This window comes from Coptis chinensis, chromosome 8, assembly GCF_015680905.1.
Source record: "Coptis chinensis isolate HL-2020 chromosome 8, ASM1568090v1, whole genome shotgun sequence".
Taxonomy (NCBI): domain Eukaryota; kingdom Viridiplantae; phylum Streptophyta; class Magnoliopsida; order Ranunculales; family Ranunculaceae; genus Coptis; species Coptis chinensis.
The window spans coordinates 96,778,351-96,795,379 of NC_141463.1; the positions used below are offsets into that span (position 1 = coordinate 96,778,351).

At 39.5% G+C, this 17,029-nt stretch overlaps 1 long non-coding RNA gene and 1 pseudogene across 3 annotated transcripts in view; both read right to left on the minus strand.

The window, feature by feature from the left end:
* The window catches only part of LOC147484804 (uncharacterized), a 99,447-nt gene that overhangs the window by 57,543 nt on the left and 24,875 nt on the right, over positions 1 to 17,029 (minus strand). The gene's annotated exons all lie outside the window — the stretch shown is intronic.
* Positions 12,821 to 15,498, minus strand: LOC147484810 (protein DETOXIFICATION 25-like; annotated as a pseudogene). The gene is made up of 7 exons (XR_015203945.1): positions 14,981 to 15,498; positions 14,712 to 14,822; positions 14,582 to 14,638; positions 14,222 to 14,459; positions 13,836 to 13,947; positions 13,076 to 13,162; positions 12,821 to 12,901 (listed from the first exon to the last, which is right to left on the minus strand). The product of XR_015203945.1 is annotated as a protein DETOXIFICATION 25-like (transcript).

Here is a 17,029-nt window from a genome sequence, read left to right on the forward strand (position 1 = left end):
ATCGGCGATGGAGAACTTCTGCTTTGGAAGAGCCCCAGTTACGCTTGGCAGTTCGGGGTTGGACTTCTGCGACTAAGTCCCGTGCCATTGTGTAGGCTGGAGGGCTCTGTATGGTGGGAAGCAATTCCGCGGCGGTGTGTGCATCTGTTGATTGGACTGGTTGCAATGGTGCGCTTCAAGTTGATTGCTTGCCGAAGCTCCATCATGCCTCGAGGTCAGGGGAGCGGGAGAACTTGATGTAAAGTGGGCCATGTGCGGCTTGCATCGATGAATCCAGCGTCGTCCGAGGATGGCATTGTATGGCGACTTGCTGTCGAGAACGCAGAACCGAGTATTATAGGTAATCTTATCCTCTCGAGATCCACCGATCTTGGTAAGATAATGTCACCAATGGGGTCGGACTCTGGAGCCATTGAACCCGTAAAGGGGGGCGATTGGGTCAACGAGAACGGACTTGGGGAGGTTCATCTCTTGCATGGTGTGATAGAATAAGATGTCACAGGAACTGCCGGGTCTCGTCGGGGCCTTTGTATCCGGTCGCTGATTTTGACATGAGCGACCAATCGTCATTATGAGGAAGGCAAACTTTGCTTAAATTCGGCCTCGTGAAAGTGATATCGCTGCTTGCGCGACTGAACCAGCGGGCGTGAGCTGCTGTGAAGTAAAATGATAGACTTCACGAAGCGCCAACCCGGCGTCTTTTCTCGGGGGAAGAAGTCCGCGGAATCGTCCGGAAAGGTAATCACATGAATAGTCGCGAGCATTGTCCGCGATCGGACGAGTCTTGCCTTCTTCTTCGTGGCGAAACGCTCCGCAGGGCGTCCTCGGCTGTGAGGGCGAGCACATATCCCTTAGCGGTGGCGGTGGGGTGGAGATCGACTGCGTTACCGCGACGAGCCCGCAACTTGTGGCGCATTCGCCATCGAGAATGCTAATGTAGTGTTTGATATAACCGGCTTCCACGGTCTTGGAGATAATGCTTGAGCCCCGGCATGCATCGGTTTCATGGCACTTTGCTTTATGAAATGCACAAAAGGCTTGCCCGTCGATCTGCGGGCTGCGATGGTTGGCGGAAAAAATGAGCGCTTTGATCTTATCGGTATGTGGCCCAGGGGAGCGAGTGAGGGCGATAAACTCTCTGTTATTATCGATCGGACACGAAATGGCTTTGGTGCAAGCGACTGGCGCTTCTTGCCCGTGGGGAAACGATCCGAGACTTTGGCGACCTCGTGGCTCTCTAAACCATGGAGTTTTAAGGTTTCTGCAACTTGATGTACTTGTCGACCGCGGCGTAGAGCTTCGGACCGGTGTCTCTGGCGTTCCTTCATCAGCGACCTAAGAAGGTCAACATTTTACGCGGCGGCAAAGCATTAGAAAAAGCGATTAATGGCGAAAAGATTCTTTCAAACCACTTTCCATGCCAATGATTCGGCCTTGAACCGTCCCTAAGAATTCTCGAATAGTTTAGCCCTCCTTGAATGATAATTGAAACGAGAAATCAAGATCGCCTTCTTCTTTGTTATTATGCGTCTTGGTGGCGAACAAATCGATAAAAAATTGCTTTCGAAGGTGTTGATAGAATCGGACTCGATTGAAAAGAACCAATCGAGGCGCCATCCTTGAAAAGCTGGCTGGAAATAATCTGCGGTGGAGATAATCGAACTTCGGGTGAAATTTTGTAAAGTGCCGGACTTTGAATATAGCGAGCCACATCGACCCGGGGCGGGGTCTTTCTTTATCGTCGTACATGGGAAAGCGTGGCTGGATAAAGTCGTGTGGAAGGATTTCTTTGAGGACCTCTGCGGTGAACGGAGATCTTGCGCGATCACGTCTTAAGCATCTTGTGTACAATCTGCGGTCGAGTCCTTCTTCGCCCAGAGGTCCGCCAATCCTTTGGGACAACTTCGTTAAAATTTCTTGCGATTAACGTCATTGATCTTGTGTTCAGCTCCGTTTCCGACTTGTTGTTGCTGATAACTATCCACTGGTAGCGTAGCGTAGCATTTTCCTCCACGAGCAAGGAAATGCTCTCATTCGTTATTCCTAACGGTGGGCAAGGTTCAACTTGATCTTCGATGCTAACCATGCTTCGTAAGTGGAGAATTAGAGATGATCTCGATCTAAGGTGGTTCTCGATGTCGAAACCACAGGGCGGCGCCAATGTAAAGGGCGTTTTGGTCTTCTCCTAATTACAACTAGGAAGAAGCGGAAGGGTTAGGATTTTGGATGTGACCGAGGTCGCCGTGAAGCCCGACCGCCTCCTCGTATCTTCTCTCGTTTTCCTTTTTTCTAGGAGAGAAGAATCAGGTCGGCGTAGTTCCGGTGGTGGTATTTATAGAGTTTTGAGAGAGGAGATCCTTCGACCGCGTGTATTCTTTTGTACAAATGTAGGGTGGAGATCGCGGATGAGTGTTGAATTGGATCTGCGCTATGATTGGGGGTAGATCGGGGTAGTCCCTATTTCCGGTGTTGAGATTACCACTAAGATCTTGGCAATCATTACACCCCCCGGGTGTGTTTCTATCCGAGCGTTACGTATCGGCAAAGTGTTAAATGACTTGAGATATCTTCGTTAAGCACCACCTACTCGAGCAGCTTTCGCGAGTCGGTCTTGGAGGTCGCCTTGGATTCATCTATCTTTGCGCACGTGTAATCTGCTAGGAATTTGTTCAGTCGTGCGCTTGGAGGTCGATATCTTCGGTTTTATGCTCCTCGCGAGTCGCGATGCCCTATGAGGATATCGCTCCCCTACAAATATGACATGTACAGATCTAAAACAAAAAGATCGTTCACAAAGCAAAATTGAAGCTATTAGTCCGATTGGGACCAGCAATGCAAGAACGGATTTTTGCATCGGCAGAGCCAAAAACTTGTTTATATTAGTTATGGTGATAGGCATGGGTTAAATGTTTTAAAATTAGACATATAGGAATAAATACACAATAATCACCACCGAAATTTTTATAGACCACGTAAAGATAGCACATTAATAGTATGTAGTCATGGGTTAAATCTAAATGTTAAGAAGACACCACGAATCATCATTGTATACAATCAAATATTGAAGCTAGCGGAGGAATAAACACTATTCGGGGAAGTAAGAGCATCATCAATGCATTCCTCTAAGTGATCAGAATGTAAAACGAACTCAACCAAATAATGAATCAAAAAGATTTCGATTACAACCAAGAGATTTGTATTAAGAAGGACAAAATTGGAATTTTCGAGATTCTTTACTTTTATGATTGTAAAATTGGTTGCACGTGAAGAATTTCGCGAGAATAACTAAGAAACAAATTAGTGGAACCGAGAGACCTTAAGATGAGAGTTTCATATGGCGGTGTTCCCCAAGTAGCAAGAAATTGTTGACTCTTTGGTCCATAATCATAATTGAGTAATAAATACAAAAAATATGAATTGACGATATGTCTCAAAATTCAATTGTGATTAAACATGTTTTCTGAAACAATAAATAATCATGTGATGAAAAAGAGAGAGAAAAGAAGAGGAACACACCTGTTTTTGAAGAAGGAAAAAAATTCTACCAAAGGAATTCTGAAGAGTTCACTCACCTTCTTCCTGAAATAAATTTGGAAAGTTAAACTGGCAACCGAAATGGTGCATGTGTTTGTCGGGTTGTTCTTATCTGCCAATTTGCCCTTTTACGAGAAGGGGGTTGAATGCGAGAATCTGAAAAAAAAAAAAAAGATGAAGATACATACATGTTCGTGGAGTCCCGAACTTTAAAAACGGGATTGCGAGTATTGAAATCGCGGCATTATTATGAAACTGGAACAATTGCAAAATTAAAAGCAAATTTGAAATAGAAATAAACCATTGAAATGTTTAGAAAACAACAGTAAATAAAAAAAAATTAATGGAAATCTTCACTTGTGCACATATTAGTTTTAAAATGGGAAATTGCAAGTCTTCATTGAAATTGGAACTTGATGGGAAGAGGGGGAACAATTGTTCGGTAAGAGCATTTGCAATGCAGGTGATAGAGAGGGGGTAGTGATAATTATCACCTACTTGGGTCCAAAACTGTTCATGGCAATGCAGGGGTGATAATGAAGGTGATAATTATCCCGGTTCAAAACGAGGTGAAACCAACCACCGAGTTTATCACTGACTTGTTAACTTCGGACGGGATGTTGGATTCCGTCTGGATTACAAAACTCACCAGACGGAATCCAACATCCCGTCCGGAGTCCTAACGGCTACCAACGGTCAAAAAGTCAGAACGGTCAAAAAACGGTCAAAATAAAAAACTTTGGTATATATACAACATTTGTTTCATTTCAACTCACACTTCCAACAATCATATATCATATTTATTCTTCTTTAAAATCAGTTCTTAAAAAAACCAAATATCAAATGGCATCAACTCAAGCATCTCAAGCAAGTGGTAGCACTCAAGCAAAAGCATGAGAGCTCACTTTAGCATGTCCGATGATCAAGCTCTATGTCTTGCTTGGATAAAATTAGTGAAGACTCTATTGTTGGTGCTTTCCAAAATGCAAAAGGATTTTGGAATCGTGTAACAAACGAAGTTCAATCAAGCACGTGGGTCGGATAGGTCTCGATTCAATTAGCGGAAGGTGGAAATATATTTCAAAAAGGATGAACAAATTTGTTGCAATTGTGAATCACGGTGGAGGCTCGACATGCAAGTGGTACAACAATAGAAAGCGGGTAATTACAAACGTTGTCAATTTGGAATTTATTGATTATCTTAGTCTTAGTCTAATTATTTCCGTCTTAGTCTAATTATCTTAGTGTATTTATTATTTCCATTTTAGTCTTAGTCTAATTATTATCTTAGTCTAATTATTATTGCAGTTTAATTATCTTAGTCCTAGTGATTATTTTAGTCTAATTACCACCATTTTTTTTTAGTTGTCGAGGCAAGGATGGCGTACCAACTACAAGAAAAAATCGGCTTTTCACTTGATCATTGTTCACGTTATACTCAAGGATAATCCAAAGTGGAGATAACGTTTTTTGAGGCAAGGTCAAGCCGCCCCACAAAGGGAAAAGGTCGCCAAAAATGATGGTGAAGATTCAACTTCTAATTCACCAAGTGTTGGTGGAGTTGAATTGGAGGGTTCTCAAGAAATAGAGCGTCCAAAAGAAATGGAAGCGTCCTCTTGGATCGAAGAAAGCCAAGTCCAAAGGAACCAAGAAAAATCATTTGGTATGTTGGAGGGTTACTTTTACGTTTAGAGGATACATTTGCACGGGATGCAAATGAAACACAAAAATGCTTAGAACTTAGGGAAAGGGAACTTGCATATGGTCAAAGAACTGTGATGGCAAGAGAAGAAAAAATCAGATTCAAGCGAGAAAAAATCAGGTTCAATTGGAAAAAAAATGGGCTTCAAAAGATGCAATATGAAGCTAAGATTTTAGCAACCCGATACAAGTGTCCTCCATCCCGATACGCTTTTATAATCGAGCAACAACAAGCTGAAATCGTCTTTGAATGGGGAAGGGCTAGAGGTGGTTCTAGCTCTAACTAAGCTTATGTATTTTAATTATCTAGTATTTTATTTTAATTAAAGCACTATGTATTTTAATTAATACACTATGTATTTTAATTTCACTGTCTTTTTTAATTAATGCACTATGTATTTTAATTTCATTGTATTTTTTAATTAATGAACTATGTATTTTTTATCTAAGCTGTTTTTTAATTAATGCACTATGTATGTTACATCCAATATAATTATTTTCATAGAAATACAATTACCAATCAAATTAAAATACATTGTAATATAGTTCATTAAAATACAACTGATTAAATACATTGGAACTACATAGGAAATACATTAGGAAATACATTAGGAAATACATAGGAAATAATTGGAACTTAATAGTTCACGTTAGGAAATACATAGGAAATACATAGGAAATACGTTGGAACTTAATAGTTCACGTTAGGAAATACATAGGAAATACATTTTCATTTCCATTTTAATTTTTAGCCTCCTTCTCCCTCATCCGGATCCGACCAATTTGGATCATAAATTGGTACGGATCTGCTGTTTCTTCAATGCCGGTCAATTAAAAACATGTTCAACTAAGTCCTTTTGAAGATTAGTATGTGTAACTTCATTTCTGATCTTATTTCTTGCTTCAATCATCGATAGACAAAATGAAAACCATCATCTTCTTCACGAAAAGAGCGGAATGTATTGTTTCTTTCCTCGACCTTTCCAATTCCAAACTCCACTTTCCGTTCATTCTCAACAATCATATTATGCATTATAATGCATGCCTTCATTATATCTCCAAGAACAACAACACTATGACAACGCGGAAGCCTTAACAATATGCCATCGTGCACGCAAAACTCAAGCGTCCTTTCAACATCCTTTCTTGCGGCTTCTTGGCGTTGAGTAAAGATCTTTTCATGCTTATTTCTTGGATAACGAATGGCTTGAACAAATGTGCCCCATTTTGGGTAAATACCATCAACAAGATAATATCCCATATCATAGTCATTACCATTCACATTAAATGCAACAACAGGGGAGCCTCACCTTGCTCTAATGATTCAAAAACATGAGAACGATGAAGCCGCGTTAATGTCATTATCACGAACTGGTAGGCGAAGAAGCAATGCCGGATCCAACAATGTTTGTCTGCAACGGCTTCAAATATCAAAGTTGGTTCCTTCTTGTACCCTACATGTGTTCCAGCCCATCCACTTGGGCAATTCTTCCACACCCATTGCATCACGGTCGATTGATCCAAGCATTCACGGAAAACCCCTTTACCGCATTTTCAGCTAATATCCTAGCGATTAATGCGCTTTCGTTGAGTCGTCTCAAAGTACTCTTCCCTCAAACGCCGTGATAATTGCCTTGCACCAACGCTTCATAGATACATTTCTTTGTGGGAATCTCAATTTGTAAATACTCATCCGTTGAATCGAGGAAGAACAACCGGTTGCTAATTGTGCAACTGCAGCTAGTCCGCTTTTGTAACCCGTAAAATTGCTTGCCGACCCAATCCATCCACCTTTGTCTTTAAAGTAATCGTCGAATGATGCAACGGTATGCAACATATACATAAAAGCTCTCTTGTCATCCCTGCATCTTCGTCTAAACTTATGAGGAGGCCACCTACAAGGTGTTGTGAAGTAATCCCTCATTATCTTTTGTTTACTGAAATCACCACCATCTCTAAACGTGTACTCTCTGCCCTGCACAGATCCACCGCGTTTGTCTGTATCCACATCTTCAATTTCAATGGCTGCTTGAGTCATTAATGCCCCAGCAGTGGATAATAACTGCAACCTCCTCCTCCTCCTTCGCCTCATCATATCATTATGCTCATCTCTTACTCTTTCCATGTAGTCATCTTCAGCAGAAGTACCAGAAGACGACCCGGTGAAACCAGAAGACGAACTATTACTACTAGATCCTCCCCATAACCTTTGGTTATATGTAATTCTTTCTTCTCTAGACATTTTTCCTATTTTTAGCTTGGTTGTGGGGAAGAAGATGGCTATGTTGTTTGTTTGATATAAAAGATAGAAGAGTAAAACGAAATATGAAAGGTAAGGTCACATATGATAAGGTCACATGTGATACTTTGATTTTGGTCCACTTACCAATTGACAACACATTTTATTAGATTTTTGTTCACTCTCCAAGTGACAACACATTGTATCCAAATGTCTATCCATGTACCCTCAATAATTCCAAATGGGCCACCATCCATAATTGCATTGTTTGGAATAGTAAAATGTGCGAGGGAGGAGGGCTTAAAACCGGGGCGGGATGTTACATTCCGTCTCGGTCTAAAACGGGCGGGATGTTACATTCCGTCTCCGGTATCCCCATACACTATTCTGTCGAGGAACTTTAACCGAGAACCAAACCACCTGCAAAATGAGTGATATTCCAAACTAAAAATTTTGGAATTTCAACAATGATGAGGAAATGAGTGAAACAAATGTGAAGAAGCGAAACGAATGTTCCATTTTGGAAACATCACGAACTTATAAGTTTTTAATTTTTTTGGCCATAACCTCATTTGTTTTATTGACATATTCATATAAAAACCTGCTAATATACTTTGAAAATAATAAAGAAGACAAACAACAATCATGAACAACACCCAAGTCTAACCACGAAACTTCGGTAAAAAACTAACTTATAATTTCTTAAAAAATTGGACATAACCTCCTTTGTTTAATGACATATTCATATCCAAAACTCATCAAAGAAAAACCTGCTAATCAAAAATTCATTACAAACAACAATCCCAAACGCCATAAGACAAGTAATGGCATACGGTTATTACAAACTACAAAAATATCTGAGACCTCCTCCCCTACGAAAGGCCGATTGTCGAAGAGCTCTCCCCCCTACGTCGTTGTCGCCTCTCTGGTTGAGCTTGAGCTTGAGGTACTCCACTTCCAGCATTCTCCAACTCTTGCACACGTCTCTGAAGCTCCAAAGTTCGATTACGTTCTTCTTGTAAGTACTCAAAATGCGCGACGAGAGGACTCCATGAAGGACTCCGCATGGCATAAGTGAGAGAGAGTAGTTAAGGAGCTCGACCTTACTTCATCCCGTTTTAACAAAACAAATGCAAGTTAGGGGTTATAGTGAATACTAATAATAACAAATCATAAATAAATTCAAATCATACTAACCTCGGCTAACTGCTCGAACTGTACTGACAAATCTGCTACCATCTGCGGCATCTACTGGTGGAATAGGTATTCTCGTATCTTGCCCCCGAGAAGTAATCATGCTCCAATGCCAAAGGTCATCATCATCAAATATCGTGGAGTTCTTTGCGGCATCCCCGAATATCATGAAACACCACGGGATCGGATCGTGGCAACTCCACTCCTCCTCGGGAAATGAATGTCGGGCCTCAATGCTCCGTAAGTAACCCCTTCAAAATTGGTGCCGGTATATAACGCACCTAGCAAGAGAGACCTCGACCAACCCTCTTCCAATATAAGTCATAGTCGCGCGTAAAAAATAAAGGCGATCGTCGGCCACTCATTTGGGTTTGCTCTATAGTGTGAAAGAAACGGCGGGAAGAATATCGGAAGGTCATCATATCCATAGGTGGTGGGTAAGGTATAACAATCTCTCCGGATACTTGCCGCCAACATCTGTCCCCTCAAGGTACCATCGTTGGTCGACCCTATAAGTATCATTCGCGAGAAAGAAACCTTGCTCTATGACACATATATGATAGTCTACGGTACTCACTGTTCTCTGGAACATCTGGAATATCCGCATAAGGGGTCTGAAAGATGAAGGACTCGGCCCAGGGTTGCCACTCAATTCGACTAGCTCCTAAAAGCTCAATCTGCTGACGAGTGTTATGAATATTATGTGCTAGGTCCCCATACCCCCTCTGCCTACGATGAAGCCCCCATGCTTGAATACGTGGAATCAGTCATGAGTCTCATCCTCTTCCAACCTCTTCAACACAGATGCATCACACCGAAAATGCTTTCATTACCACCAATACTGTCATCAATAGATAAAATACAATATCAATATATATATAAACATGTCAACATTAATAATTAGATAAATAAATGAAATGAAACAATAACTTAATAAATAAGACTTACCGGTATAATCCAAACAAAGCCGCTGGAAATTGCCTTTAGCGGCTTTTCGTCTCAACTCGCGAGGTCTAGCCCGGTAAAAGGTATGCTAAGATGGATTGACCCCCCATCATAATCCCACATCCTCTCTACGCCCTCGGACAATGACCATCCAATCGATCGTAAATAACTATCGGCATATCCAAATAATACCGCACCAACAAAGTAGAAGAGGAAGGCACGCACATACATACTCGTGGATCGACTCCTCACCAATATGATAGTCTTTCGGCTTCTCCTTGAGTCTATTCAAATATCTCGCCAGAACCAACTCATATTTATAGCTCCTCTCTTAAAAGCGCTTTCGGCCGATAATCTCAAAAACTTCGTCTTGCTCATCATCTTCAACCAAATCAAAACATTCAAAGAAACTCATGCCGTAGTAAAACCTCTAAAGTTTCATCAAAAGGAACGGCATCTCCATAACCAATTGGGATACCCGTGAGCATTGTGAAATCAAGAGGGTAATCCCAAGCTCACCCCATGGGAAATGAAATGTGTGGGTAGTTGGCCACCACCGCTCAACTATCCCAAACAACAACGCCGATCATTTTGTCCCAAATTACAATTAAAAAACTCCCAAATGGTGTGGCCGGATATAATATCGGTGAATCGTGACAAAATTAGGATCCGTTTTTGATTTCATACAACGCCACCACGACACAACATTTGAAAGTGCACAACGACTTTCCATAAGTGTACTTCCTACATTCAACAAACACTAATCGATAAAATTCAAACTAAAATAAACTAATATAAACTAATACAAATTCAAACTAAAATAATACGACAAATTCAAACTAAAATAAACTAATATAAACTAATACAAATTCAAACTAAAATAATAATGACAAATTCAAACTAAAATAAACTAATATAAACTAATACAAATTCAAACTAAAATAATACGACAAATTCAAACTAAAATAAACTAATATAAACTAATACAAATTCAAACTAAAATAATCGACAAAAATCAAACTAAAATAAACTAATATAAACTAATACAAATTCAAACTAAAATAATAATGACAAATTCAAACTAAAATAAACTAATATAAACTAATACAAATTCAAACTAAAATAATAATGACAAATTCAAACTAAAATAAACTAATATAAACTAATACAAATTCAAACTAAAATAATCACGACAAATTCAAACTAAAATAAACTAATATAAACTAATACAAATTCAAACTAAAATAATACGACAAATTCAAACAACAACAAACTTGATATAAACTAACATAAATAATAATAATTAACTTTAAAAAAAAATCAAAAACTTATTTGAGATTCCGCCACTTTCGATTTGCTAATGTGTCGGACCGATGTTGACGCTAATGGTGGGTGGTCCTCGATTTCAATAACGCTGCGGAAAATTAAACCCAAGTTCAATTTAAGTCGTCCTCCTCGCCCATTCTGCATTTCTCGGCGGCGATCCTTTTTTGCTTTTTTTTTTTTGAAATTTTGACATTTCAAACCATCGGGAATGCTCTTGATGTGGTGAGGTTGGTGGGGATGGGTTGGGGGATGGAGAAGTCATTATGAATGGAAATTTGTGTTCAAAGGTTAATGAATGGAGGCTACAAAATCGAATTTTGGCTGGAAATGAAGTGAAAATGGAGCCTGTTCGCGTCTGTTGGTATTGAGCCATCGGGGCGGGATGTTATCCCGTCTCGTTATAAAATATCGAGGCGGGATGTTACATTCGTCTCGTATAAAAACTCAGACGGAATCTAACATCCCGTCCGAGATGTTTTTATCACCTTTGCATTGCACAGCTTCACCTTGTTTATCACCGGGTTGGTGATAGAGGGGGTGAAAAGTGAGGAGGTGGCGGTGATAGAGGGGGTGAAAGTTATGACTTGCATTGCAAATGCTCTAAGAAGAAGAAGAACTTACCTATTATCTAACACCGAACAAATTTTTTTTCCTTATTAATACTTTAATACTTTGTTTTGGGAGAATAAGCAAAACGGTGCGACTGTTCTGAAACAAACTTTAATACATTTATTTCGTGAAGAGGGTGTCCTTTTAAAAAACCGGAAATAAACAAAAGTACGTATTTGCCCTCGGAAATAGTACTGGCAGAAAAAAAAATTGGGTGAAATTTTTGGGTACCCTTTTGATTTAAAAGTTTGGGTAAAACCAAAAATACGGAGACTAATAAACGGCGGCTAGTTTTCCCATTATATATAAGATATGAACTCGGGTTACTTCTCAATGCATAAGCAAAAATAAAATATAAATTAGAGTAATGTGATATGATCCTTAGTATATAGTAATAAAGTTTTTAATCAATTTCAACTAATCAAGCACAAGTTATTCTACAACCTACAACACCACATCATAGTTTTGGTCTCATATGCATTTCTTATTGATTCATGAAATACATCGACACTGAAAACCTAAGAACGGAACTTTTAAATTTTATTATTTTACAAATTTTAACCAAATTATTAATTAAATACATCAGCCAAAATCAAGAGATGATTTTGGGAAGAAAGGGATCCCATTCTCCGCACAATATTAGCGGAGAAAATCGACATCGACCACGAGAAAACCTATTATTTAAACGTGATAATTAATTTATCGCCATATCAATTTAACAAGATTATATTGTAAACAAATAGTTTAAAGAGAGTAATCAAACCCGTAGCTTCACACCTAGCCCTCTAGCCCGACCTCTCAAGAAGGAAAGAGTGGGCTGAGGGCTAGGCTTCTAAACTTTTTTTAACATTGGCCCCCTCATAGGCCCCCCTCACTACATAAAAAAAGGTCTGGGCTACCCTCAAATCATACAGACTTCATGGTTTGAGGGCCGGGTTGGCCCAACCCGTTTTACACCCCTAGTTTGAAGTAATAAAATGTTTTTTGCATTTGAAGAAATTGCATCTGCCGAAACATTAGTTACGATACATCCGAGTCCCTTTTGTTCCTACGCACGTAACTACGTATGTATCTTTCTTGGTAATGTAATTATAATTGCACTTATCAGTTCCATGATCTACTTTGATTTATCAATACGTAAACCATATTGATGTGAGATGACTTACATTGTGACACAACACTCTATTTCTTTTCAAAAAATCACACCAAAATTCCCTTTTTCACTCAATTTGGACTAACCAAATAAATAAAAAAATGAAGCCTCGTTTTTGTTTATTCATGATTAGTGGTCTCATCTGACTCTAGCGAAGTTGGCAAGAGCCATCTGTTGAGGCGTGCACTCGCCTTTTCCACCTGTAAAAAGCAGAGAAGTAAGCAATCATTTATTTGAGATAACAAAATTATACTTCAAATATTCTCTCATTTCTTTATTGGATAATTCACCCATGAATAAAATGCCAGCATACATTCCTTAACATTGGTAACATTAATGTTCAGTATATTTTGACCCTAATATTATTGGATTACCTGTGACTCCCAATCTGTTCTCCAGGTCATGAAAACAAGAACTAGTGTTTGGATAGCAACACCACTTATCATTCCAATCCAGATACCCTGAAAATTCATGGATGAAAAGTTGCGTAAGGACTTACTTTTCCACATTTAGTTTCTCCTGTTAAAATACAGACTATTGCTGAGACTTGAGAGCATGTCTAAAAGAAGGCTGGACGCAAGAATCATTGACGAAGGGAGATTAGAAATGAAGATGTATATTAGCAGATAACAAGGTAGAAATGAAGGGCAGTAGAATCGCTGCATCAAACTGCTATGTGCTATCACTAATCGACATTGGTGTTAACTTGTGATAATAAATTTCTGGTGATGATGACGATGATGAAGAAACTCTAATAATCAATTTTGATTTCGTAAGGTTTTCAGCTCATAACCAGCTATGCTGGAGTGGGTTTCTATTGCAAGGAATTGTTGATCCAAGGCCCAGCTCAGTATAAATCAAGAAGTTGCGGAGAGAAATGTAGGTATGTCAGATATTAGTATTTGAAGATCTTCCTGTTTTTTGCAGGAGGCGCCACAAAGAGATCGTAGAATTGTGGCAACAAAGTTTGCAGCCACCACGTAGATGCAAAGTATGGAAAAAGTTCACATACTGTAACTGGGTTTCAGAGTGGACCGCCCAGGAAGACACAAAAAACACTCCCTCAAAACACTTGAACCAAGCAACTAAGTTGGAACAGTTTGTTAAGCAAGATAATGGGGCTTCTTACCTAACTTCAAGATGGGCCACATAGGCAAGCAAGATTCCTAGAGGATTCCTATTGCATAGTAACACGCAATGTTAACATAGGCAACCGGAGCTTGCCAACCAGCACCAATAGCCACTCCTGATCACAATATGAAAAACAAACAATAGGTAGAAAGTTAGACAGAAAAAAAAAAAAAAAAGGTAAAACCAAAATAGCCAATATCAACTATATGCATCTTTAATAGTGCAATTTTATATTTTAAATCTTGCAGTAACCTAAAGAAATGTAGGCTTAGATTGACAGTCAACTTGATCCATTGAAGTGCACAATAGATGAGGCAACATTGAGGACTTCCACGACAGAGAAACAGGTCATGAAATACCACTTCCACATCAAGAGAAGTAACATTTACCTGTAAGTACTGGTTGAATACTATTCAGGAAGACAGACATAGCCAGTAGGAATGAAAGGCTTGACACTGCATCCGCCACCTCTGTGCTACTTGTAAATAGATAGGATAAGACGTGGCCAAAAGACAAAGACAGAATTGTAAAGATCACTCCAAGCACTAAACGGTTGTCATGATGACTATAACAGAAAATTTTGCAGCTTTTGCATCCCCTTTCCCCAATTCATTTGACACCCTCACACTACAACAAATTGAAATAATTCTCGTGAGCGTTTAATCAGAACATAATAATGCTTAGTGCTAGTATTCATTAAGTCTCCAAACTCCTTAAAAAGAGAAACCAGTGATAGTGACAAGACATACCACGATGCAGTTAAGAAACCAAAGAATATCATTAATTGCCAAGCCACTATGTTGAGGCTGCAAGATAAAGGCTTCAGTAAGTACAAGACTTTAGACAGAGAAAGAAATAGGGGAGAAAACGAGTTTGTACCAGATCGAGAAGGCAGCAATTGAAACTGTGGCATTTTTCATATAACCGGCCAATAATACTAGAGCTGCATTGTACCACAATTCTAAGCTACACAAGGAAGAAAGCACAAAACTCAAATATGAGAATGTTGTAACCATATAATGGATCAATATGTCATGAAACAGAGTAGTGGATATATCAAGAAACTGATAAAAAGATAAAAAGAAAGTCTAAAGGTTATAAAGAGAAGCCATAGGTTAATAGGACGTAAAGTATTTACCAAGCATTACACGGATGTTAAAGAGAGCTTCACAACTGGAATGAGCTCAGAAAAGGCACTTTTGGAGAATCCTGTCCATGTACCAGGACACCAACCTCCAATAACATAAACCAATTGCCCGATTGTCACTGACCAAGTTGAGATGATCATTGCACCCATTGCACCGTGAATCCCTAAGTTCAGTTTGAGGACAAAGAGCCAGGACAAAATCAAGTGAAGTACAAAAGCCATGGTGGATAGCCATCCAATGATTGCATTCTTGAGTTGGCTTTGTAAGTACATTTGCATGGTAAAGTTGAAGACAAAATAGTAGATAATAGGAATGAACCACAGAGCGATTCTCCCACCTACTACTGCTAACTCCTCTTCCTCCCCTAGAAGTCTGAAAATAGGAGTTGCAAATATGAAGAGAGAGTCATAAGGGTTGCGGTTGTAAGAACAACAACCGGTTTTTGATGCGCGGAGTAAGATGTCATTGTAAACAGCCTCCACTACGCGGGAGTAAGGTGTTGCAAATGCAAACTCCATGACTTTGATGCGCGGAGTAAGGTGTTAAGAAACGCAAACTCCACGCACTCGACATAGCGCAGTAAGGTGTCACAAACACAATCTCAATCAATTTTGATGCGCGGGAGTAAGGTGTTATAAACATAAACCTACCTTAATTTTGATGCTGGTTAGGTGTTGCAAAACGCAAACTTATGACTTTGATGGGAGAGGTGTCGCAAAACGATAATTCAATGCCTTTTGATAATGTGGGAGAAAGGTGTCACAAATCTAAACCCCACGCCTTTGATGCGGGAGTAAGGTGTTGCAAACGAAACCCATCGACTTTTTGATGCATAGAGTAAGGTGTCGCAAAACACAAACTCTATGACTTTGGATGCATGGAGTAAGGTGTTGCAACGCAAACTCCATGACTTTTGACATAGGTTTAGAAGACTTAGTTCGATCACCACCCCCCAGATCGTGACGGCATTATTTACAAATATGCCAAATTAAGGGTCGCCTCCGATTCTAGTTAATGATACAAGTGTTGTTGAAGCTTGAAACTTATGATAAAATTGTACCTTGACTTTTCTTCATTTGCCTTTAAGAACAGATCACATGTAACATGGCCGCCAAGGAAAACTTTTTTAGGTTTCGATTTGCCAAATGAGAACCGCCTTGGAACATCTTTATTTATAGTTTTTCCATCAATTAAGTGTGTGCTGCATTGTTATTGGTTGTAGCCCCTTTGCATTTTTTTTTTATTTGTCATTTGTCTCATGTAACACTTGTGGTATGAAATCGTCAACAATAAATAGAGAAAGTTTTGGGCGCTAAACGTAGATTGCAATCGCCCCTAATTGTTGGCAATTCCTTTGGAGAAACAACCCGATCTCTACGACGATTGGATAGGTGCTCGATATTATTCAATGTCGACACGCGCTCGCTTCCAAGTTTTAAGTTGTATAAAATATTAGTGAAACTTGAGCTTTGTTGCTATATCTACTTTTCCATATTTCTTCAAGTACAACTTTGACCGTGGTTCTTTATTTCTATTGGTCGCAGGCGTAGTAGGTTCTCTACCGTTTTACGCGGATTATACACTTCATGCGGTGAAGTGATTCCGTGATTTTGTATCATTAAAGAAAATCGCCAGCTTGACATCTTCGTTCATCGCATGATTCTTCCATCGAAGTTTCATCCACACCCGCAGAATGTTCATTGTTTTCTTTGATAATGCCTTTGATTGCTGTATTGTGAATGCTTTCCTTATGCATCTTGATTTTCAACTTGAGGAGTAACTTCACTGTCTGCATCTCTTTGCGGTGGTCGCCCCACTTGTCTTTACTTATAGATTTCACTGTTCCTCGACTATCTTTTGACCCAAGGCCGTAAACGGGCTGCCATCAAATAGGGGAGTAGTTTCTGCGTGTGGCGTGATTCCTCTGGGCTGGATCTCGTTAAACCTTATATATCGATTTGTTGCATTCAAACCATGTGCCAGGGTCGTGTTGCAAGTCGTGTCGAAAAGGTCATGACCTTGTTATCCGACATCGCCTTCTTATGGTTG